Source organism: Mustela lutreola, chromosome 16 (genome assembly GCF_030435805.1).
Source record: "Mustela lutreola isolate mMusLut2 chromosome 16, mMusLut2.pri, whole genome shotgun sequence".
Classification (NCBI taxonomy): domain Eukaryota; kingdom Metazoa; phylum Chordata; class Mammalia; order Carnivora; family Mustelidae; genus Mustela; species Mustela lutreola.
In genome coordinates, this window is record NC_081305.1 from 10,130,146 (window position 1) to 10,138,966 (window position 8,821).

General features: G+C 45.9%; 1 long non-coding RNA gene across 1 annotated transcript; it reads left to right on the top strand.

Annotated features, from left to right (window-relative positions):
• The first annotated feature begins 8 nt into the window (after positions 1-8).
• LOC131817965 (uncharacterized) lies at positions 9-8,415 on the top strand. Its single transcript, XR_009348645.1, has 3 exons — positions 9-382; positions 1,638-1,720; positions 3,435-8,415. It is a non-coding gene; the product is annotated as an uncharacterized LOC131817965 (long non-coding RNA).
• The last annotated feature ends 406 nt before the right edge of the window (positions 8,416-8,821 follow it).

An 8,821-nucleotide genomic window follows, 5' to 3' on the forward strand; every position in this document is an offset into this window, starting at 1 on the left:
TTTGGCCCAATCAGGAGAAGCTGGCTCTCCTGCGGTTCCGCGCACAGAGGCGGGCAGCGCCGTATCTCCACCAATACTGTGCGCGGCATTGCGATTGCACCCGCCCATCTGGACTGACATATCCCTGGGCCCAATCGAAGGCTCGAGGACTTTCACAGCCGGTCAGGATAGTTACCAATATCCGACCAATAGGCGCGCTCCCCTCAAATGGAGGCTACTTCATCCTCCCTAATCCACCTGAAAAAGCGATGGGGTGAGATAATTGACGGACAGTCCCTGTTTCCAGTCGGAGCGCTGAGCGCAGTCTGGCCAGCCTATGGGGCTCGGTTGCTAAAGAAGCGAGAAGGCGGGCTTCTCAGATGCAGAAAGTACCGTGTGACAGGTAAAGGTCTCGACAGTCTCTGGGGGAAACGGACAGCCGTGGACATGCTCATGGGGGCGGGGGAGTGGGCTTACGAAGGCAGTGTGCAGGCTGCCCAAGGTCTGCCCAGATCCGCCAAAGGCCGGGTAGACCTCACTTCCGAACAAAACTCTGTGGGCGGAGCTTTGCGGTTTAGGAGTCCGGGCACGAAGGAGGGACATGCAGGCGTGGCTTTGAGAGGCCTAGGAGCTCTGGTTGGTTGAGGAAAATGCCCCTCCGGCTTCTGCGCGCCACCATTGGCTGGGAGAGGGAAGGTGCGACGCCGCCGCGGCCGGGGACCCGCCCCCTAGAGGGTGCCCGCCCTAGTTTAGAAAGTGGCAGGAGCCGGATTTGTTTTTAAACCGCAGAACAAAGCCTTTGAGGATCGGCAGACGAGAGTCCTGGCTCCATTGCCCGCAGGATTTCCATTTACCTTAGTTGGGTTAAGAAAAATTCCATGTCCATTAGTTGCGTAATCTTCGGAGAAATAGACTCCATCTCTGATCACTCCGAAGGTTAAACTCTTCCACCCCTTCCCGATAAGGGTTCCCTAATTGTAACTTGCTTTCCCTCCGCATGATGTGCCCAATTCCAAGTTTCTCGTCATGTCAGCTGGAATTTGCTTTTTCATGAATCTATATCACCAGGTAACGTTGGTTTAACTCTTCTCACATCCATATTCCCACCAAAACACCAGGTATTAAAAACAAACAAACAAACAAATAAACAAGCAAACAAACCAGTTCTACCAAGAGGTAAGTAAATTTCTGGAGTCCAGTGAATCCTGAAGACATAGTAAGACCCTGGGCTCACACAATTACTTTTCAATTCTGATTACAGAGGGTCACAGGAACTGAAGGGCATTTGAGTTTATTTATGTGACTGCTAAGGAGAATAATTGTGCTTACATCCCTGGACATCTCCAGTGGGAAATTCTGCATTTGGGGTGAGTCGACCAATTTCAAGATACTTGCCCTCTCATCCTGTACACAAACACTTCCACCCTGGGCTTCACCCGCAAGCCCAGGAAAGTGTACCTTTCTAAGGACATTTTTTTCATGAAGTCACTAGAACACAGTTTCTGGATCTGCATGACCATACCTACTTCTGTACTTGCCCCAGGATGGTAGAACTTCTGGAACTGAGGCTTTGAATTCATAAACCACACTAGGAATCTTCCTGTGCCTATCTGCATACATTGTGATGACCCTCATGCCATGGATTCTTTCCTTTCTAGACCTCCTGAATGCTAGGAAGTTGAACTTGAATATATACAGTGGAAACTGGAGTGGGAAGAACACAGCTGTGAGTAGAAACAAGGTAGTATATTTGTACTGTGACTGGCTCCCTCAGTTGTACCCGCAGTGCAGGACCATCTGTGGCCTTTATTTCCCTAATACCGGTCCATCTTCTCTTTCTTGCCTTTTCTCTCTTTTCTCTGCCACCTCACCTTGTTCCATGCTCTCTTCTGTGATTTGTACCACTGCTCCCTGCTCCTTTTTGTTCCCCATCACTGTGTTCTCCGCTCTGTTTCCTTAGTCCTTGCTCCCTCCCCCAGTTTTTGCCCTTTTTTCTCTACTTGATCCCCTAATCTTATTATCTCCCCCAAATTGGGTTTGGAATAGGACTAGGGAGAAGAGGAATGATGATCTTAGCTACACTGACCACACTCTTCCATAAGGAAAGAGTGGTTGCTTTCCTAGATACCTGGTTTTGAGTGGGACACCGCTGCCCTGCATCCATCAGGTGACAAAGTCGAGTAACATTGGCCTGCCCTATGGAGCTAATCAATGTAAATGGAATCAACAGTTTATGGCCTTCTCTATTCCATCTGACAGAGGTCTAGCCCCATTTCCAAGCTTACCATTCTCCACAAGCCAAACAATTTCTTCAAGTTTCTAGAATACTCACATTTACTAATTTAACGAGACCCTTAAACACAACTTAAGTCATCAACCTCCATAAACATTCAATGTCTCCAATTCCAAAACCTCTCCATATACTATGCCTCCTCCAATGTGATAACCTCTTCCAAACCCCTTCTTCACTATACTCACCAGTGTCACCAAAACTCTCACTCTTCAAACCCAAGAAAATGTCCAAAGCACCTAATCATCCTACACATCCCACCATCCATGAATCTACCCACATGCCTAAAGCTGCCAATTTCCACAAATCAGCAACCTTCCAAAAATACTAGCCTTCAAAACCAAACACACCAAAGCCTCAACCTCCCCCAATTCACTAATGTTTCATGTCTGTCAACCCCCTCAAGCCCAACCATGTCCTATGTCCATCACCTGCCCCCAAACCTACCAATATTCTTATGCCACTCACCCTCTCCAAACGAACAAACCGCCTAAACACACCGTACTGCCCAAACATACCCACTTGTTCTAACACATGAAACTCTCCAAACCTCTATGCTCCCTCAAAGCATCAGTATTTCCAAACTTTCCAAACTCAAGTCCTAAATTTTCCATGATGCTCAAATTCCCATGTCCACCTAACTCCCCAAGTCCACCGGTCGCATAACTTCAAGTGTGTCAAGCCCTAAACCAATCCACCAAATTTCTCAAGCTCCAAAGGACTAAATTCCTCAAAAGTCTCCAAATACCCATCCTCATTCCTCATCCCTCCAATCCCACATCATCCACAAAGCCAAAATCTCCAAACCCACAGTCACTCTCAATGTACTGCCTTCCTCAAATCAACACATCCAATCACTGAGAACTTTCCAGTTGCTCAAAGCTACTGGTCTCTCCAAATAAGCAAGCCTACCTAGCACACAAAACTGCCCACATACTAGTCCCCACAATTCTACCAGACTTTGACGTCAACAGCTTTTCTAAACCATGCCACCTTCCCAAACAACATTCAGTATGATCAGTTCTCAGAACTGTCAGTTCTGAGCTGCTCTCCATGGACTATCTCTTGCTTGCTCTGGGTGCTGATGGGAGGGGTTCTAAACTTAACAGAATTCCTCAAGTCACTCAAGTCCTTTTTAATAACTCTTGTCTCTCCTTCATCAAAGAGCCACATCCCTGTGTCTGTTCCTTCTGGCTGGGAGGCACACCGTCTTTCCCCACCGGGGGCAACAAGACCCTGGGACTAAAAGACTGTGAGATACAGGCGGCTCTGATAGAAGACCACAGCAGTCATGGCATGAACATTGCTGAAGGCTCTTTCTCTCTTTTTTGATTGAAATCTAGTTAGTCTGCGGTGTCCAGGAAGAGGACTCTGGACTTGTGGTGGGCCCTCCACAGAGGATACACAGGCCTGGAGAGCTGGGTCTGACAAGCGACCGCAGCCTGAGGGACAGGGCCAGGCCAAGTGTCACTATCGGGATTGTGGGGATTTTTTCCCAACAAGACTGTGACATTCCTCGGTCTCTTGGACCCCCGTTGTGGGGTGGGGATGTTGACCTCCTGTGTCATAATAAAGAATGCAGAGGCTGCCTAGGCAGGGCAGACGGCGCAGAAGAAAGGAGAGGAGGTTCCCCCTTGCATAGGCAATTTTAAGACTAAATCCAGACTCCTTTCCCACAGTGGGCATGGCCTGACCCAGGGTGAGGCTACTATGTGGCCATCCTGGGGCTGGGGTGGGGTGAACAGACATAATCCCTGACCTATGTGGAATCTCATGATGAGTCCTGGGTGTGTACTATGTCGGGGGAACCTGGGGCAGACCATTCACTAAGTGTCTGCCCAGCCCTGAGGGGAGGGACTGGTTGGGTCCACAGGCTATCCTCTTCCAGAGAGCACCCCCAGTTCGCTCGTTCATTCGTTCGTTCGTTCGTTCGTTCGTTCCTTCCTTCCTTCCTTCCAGCTTAAATGGAGTAGACCTCATTTATAAAGCCTTATTTATCACTGCAGTTTTCTTTCTTTTTTGAAAAAAAGTGAAAGGCACGTATTGCATGGAGCACTGGGTGTGGTGCATAAACAATGAATTTTAGAACACTGAAAAAAATAAAATTCAAAAAAAAGTGATTTATTTCAATGAGAGAGAGAATGGGGGGGGGGGAGCAGGAGAGAGAAACTTCAGCAGACTTCCCCCGCCCCCTGCCACCACGTGTGAAGCCCGACACAGGGATCAGTCTCAGGACCCTGAGATCATGACCTGAGCCAAAATCAAGAGTCGGATGCTTAACCGACCGAGCCACTCAGGTGCCCCATCACTGCAATTTTATTTCTAGTAAATATGCTAAATTTGCTCATAATGTTTCGTATTGAGAAGACTAAAAATGCCTGCCATCTCATTCTCAATCCCCTGAGCCTGTGAATATATACATGGCCTACATGGTGAATGGAGCTTTGCAGGTGAGATTTGGGGAAGTGCCTGAGTTGAGGAGATTGACCCTGGATGACCCAGTGGGTCAGTTTATGGCAGGAGTCCTTAAAAGCGGAGAACATTTCCCACATTGAATCACAAATAGTTATGAAAATAGAATGAGTCAAAGAGATTCTGCGTGGTTGGCTTTGAATTTGAACACAGGAGGCCAAGGGTCACGGAATGCTGTCAGCCTCTGAAATGTCACCAAGTAAGGCACAGATACTCCCACAGAGCCTTCAGAAGGGAAAACAGCTCTGCTGATAGGTTGATTATAGTCTGGTTATATGTTGATTATATGTCTGGTTCTGACATACAGAAATGCAAGAGATCAAATTTGCATTAAGATATTAAAAATGTGGCTAAGGCTGTAGTGGTATGTTATATACATAACGAGAGTGAACTAATACATAATAATAAGAAGAAATTCACAAAAATAATCCTAATAGTAACATACACTGAGGGGCTAACATGTACCAGACATGGCTCTGTGTGTTACAGGTGCTTTAAGTTATTTAGCAGTCTATCCCAGTTGTTTTGGAAGAAAAATTATTCTCGTATCACATTAAAGAATCTGAGGGACAGAGGGGATGAATGTCCTGTCCTGAGGAAAGAGAGAGCCAGGAAGGAGCATAGCCTAGATCTGGTCCCAGGGTCGTTTGAGGCCTGGCTCTATTCTTGTTTCCACTGCTTGTGCGAGGGTGATTAAACAGAAACTTGTTATACGTCTCTCCTATCTGTATTTTGTCCACATTATATTAGTACACTGCTGGGATCAATATATCAGTATCGACAAATACTGATGTCGGAAAATGGGTGAGAAATGCAGCTTCAGGATAACGCCGTGACACTTTCCCATCCGCACCTCCCCCACACACCTCCTTGGCTGCTGTGGCTTGCTGGGGCGTCCCCTGGCATCCAGCAGGTCCTAGAAATACCAGGGCCCTTTTTCCCTACCCTACCAAAGTTCTTTACTTTCTTTTCCATGCACTTTCTCCCTGTAGATGATCAACAGGCCCCGGGGACAAATGATATCTTCAGATTAGCTAAGTCCATGCTTCTGTATTCTAAGACCAGTGAGGTCGGCTTTCCAACAGATTTGCTCACAGGGGTATGTTGCCCTCTGCCAGGTTTCTTGTCATCTCATGGAACGGAGCCCTGCATCTTGGACCCCACGCATGCACCGAGTCACCCAGAATGCCCCTCACTCCAGGCAGTCCACCCCCGAGTCACTCGCTGGTAGCTGTATTCACAGATCTGGCAGCCCTTGACTCTTTCTGTACCTGCTCTGGGGCTTCTGAGCCTCCGGGACTGACCACCTATGACCTCTGAGCAGTGTGTGCTTGTCAGTGGACATCTGGACACACTGTGCTGACCCTTTTGCAAGCATCTGTTCCTGTGTGGTGATCTGGATAGTAATGAATTACATTTGACCGAGTATGACGGGATTCCTTGCCGAGACGTCAACAAGGACCGGAAAGCAGGTTGTGAGAGCCGCTTCTCGCCTAGTCTCAGCAGCCTCTCTAGTTCCTGCAGCCAGGCCCTGGGGCTGGTTTTACTTCCTATTTTCTGTTTCTTTTCCCTGTATCTTACTCCCCTGACTGGAAAAAGGCTCCTTCTCTCTGCTCTTGGCCCAGTGCTGTATGCTTACCCGCACCACATCCCTCTGTTCTTAATGGAGTAGGACTCAGGGAAGGAGGGGTGGGGGTTGGCTTTGCTGAGCTCACTCCACCCTCCAGCTTATGATGGCTCTTAGATGACTTCAGTCAGCATCATAATCCAATGGTCCTGAGCACCCCATCCTCTCTGGAGGCTTTCTGTGTTCCACACACGGAAAAGGCCAGCACTTGCATCTCCTGGCATCAGGCCTGAATCTTTCTCCCAGTTCCTTCATGTCATGCCATCTCACACACACCCTAAGGTCTACGACCATGACACTCCAAAGGGCACTTAGTCATATGGCCCACAAACCACCAAGCATTTCAAATATTATCTGTGTGGGAGTTCACCATGACTTTCTCTTGGTCTGAGCATTGCAATGAATGAGAGGTGGCTTGTTGGAATGTGTAAATGGGCACACGACTCTTTATCTGGATTATATATCAATAAATTCAAGGAAGTTCAAATATTAATAAGCTACAAAGAATGTCAACATCTCATCATGTTAACAGATTCTATCTATACCTTCACCCAATTCTTCTTCCCACCTCATTCTTTTTATTTATATGATTGTAACTAAAAATATAGATGTGCTTTAAAAATACAGATGCTCGGGGCACCACCCCGTTGCCCCGAGCATCTGTTATATTTTATTTATTTATAGATAAATAAAATCTTTAAAAAAATACAGATGCCCTTGTAAAGTAGTATTAGACAATTCATACTTTGGAGGTATTTTTTTAAAATGGGTTAGAATATGAAAAAATCGATGGATGAACAGATACATAAGATAGAAAAAAATATATATATTTCATGTATGTATGTGTGTGTGTGTGTGTGTGTGTATAAATTACTCGGTCATCAAAAAGAATGAAATCTTGTCATTTGCAATGACATGGATGGAACTAGAGTGTATTATGCTAAGAAATGGGTCAGTCAGACAAAGACAAATACTACATGATTTCACTCACATGTGGAATTTAAGAAACAAGACAGATGAACGTAGGAGAAGGAAAGCAAAAATAAGAAGCAGAGAGGAGCAGTCAGCCGAAATAGCTCAGTTGGGAGAGCGTTAGACTGAAGAAGCAAAGAGAATACAAACAAAAATAAGATACAAACAAATAAAATAAAATACAAACAAAGAGGGAGGCAAACCATAAGAGACTCTTACCTCTGGGGAACAAACTGAGGGTTGCTGGGGGAGAGGTGGATGGAGGGATGGGGTAACGGGGTGATGGGCTTTAAGAAGGGCACTTGATGTAATGAGCGCTGGGTGTTATATGCAACTGGTGAATTACAGAATTCTACCCCTGAAGCTAATAATACACTATATGTTAACTAACTTGAACTTAAAAATAAATAAATAATAAACAAATGAATAAAATGGGTCAGAATTTCATTTGGAAAACAATGTTCACGACAGCTGCAATTTTATTCCTAATAAATCTTCATGAAAGAAATGTCTGGAAATAGGAACAGTAACTCCTAATGATGTCTGCTTCCTTCCCCTGAAACCTGTCAGTGCTATTGTACATGGCAGATGGGACTTTGCACGTGTGATTAAGTTTGGGGATCTTCAGGAGGATTTTTCCTGGACTATGCAGGTTGGTCCCATCTTAAAATAAGAGTCCTAAAAAAAAAAAGAAAGAAAAAGAACCTTTCCTGACTGTACTGAAAATGAGGTTTAACAATGGAAGAAGGAGGGGTGTATGGATGGTGCAGTTAGTTGGGGCCTCTGACTCTTGGTTTTGGCTCTGGCCCTCATCTCAGGGTCATGAGATTGAACCCCACGTTGGGCTCTGTGCTCAGCGCAGTCTGCTTGAGATTGTCTCCCTCTCCCTTGCCTCTCCTGCTTGTGCTCTCTCTCTCTAAAATAAATAACTCTTAAAAAACAATGGAAGAAGGAGATGAGAGGAATGCTCTGTTGCTAGTTTTGAAGATGGAGAAGAGGTCCAAGAGCCAAGAAATGACGGTGTCCTAGAGAATCTCCAAGAACAAGAAGACAGATTCTTCCATAGGATCTCCAGAGGGAAAGCAGCCCTGTTGATGTATTGGTTTTAGTCTGGTTGGACATGTTGTGGACTTCTGATCTACAGAGCAGTACGATAACACATTTGTGCTGTTTTAAACTGCAAAGGTTGTAGTGCCTTTTTTTTTTTTTAATAAAGATTTTTCTTTCTTTATTCGACAGACAGAAATCTCAAGTAGGCAGAGAGGCAGGCAGGCAGAGAAAGAGGGGGAAGCAGGCTCCCCATTAAGCTGAGAGCCTGATGCGGTGCTCGATCCCAGGACCCTAGGATCATGACCTGAGCCGAAGGCACAAGTTTAACCCACTGAGCCATCCAGGTGCCCCTGTAGTGCCTTTGTAACACATAATTACTTCGAAGATCTCAAAAAACGAAACCAGCAACATATACTCAGTCGTTAATGTGT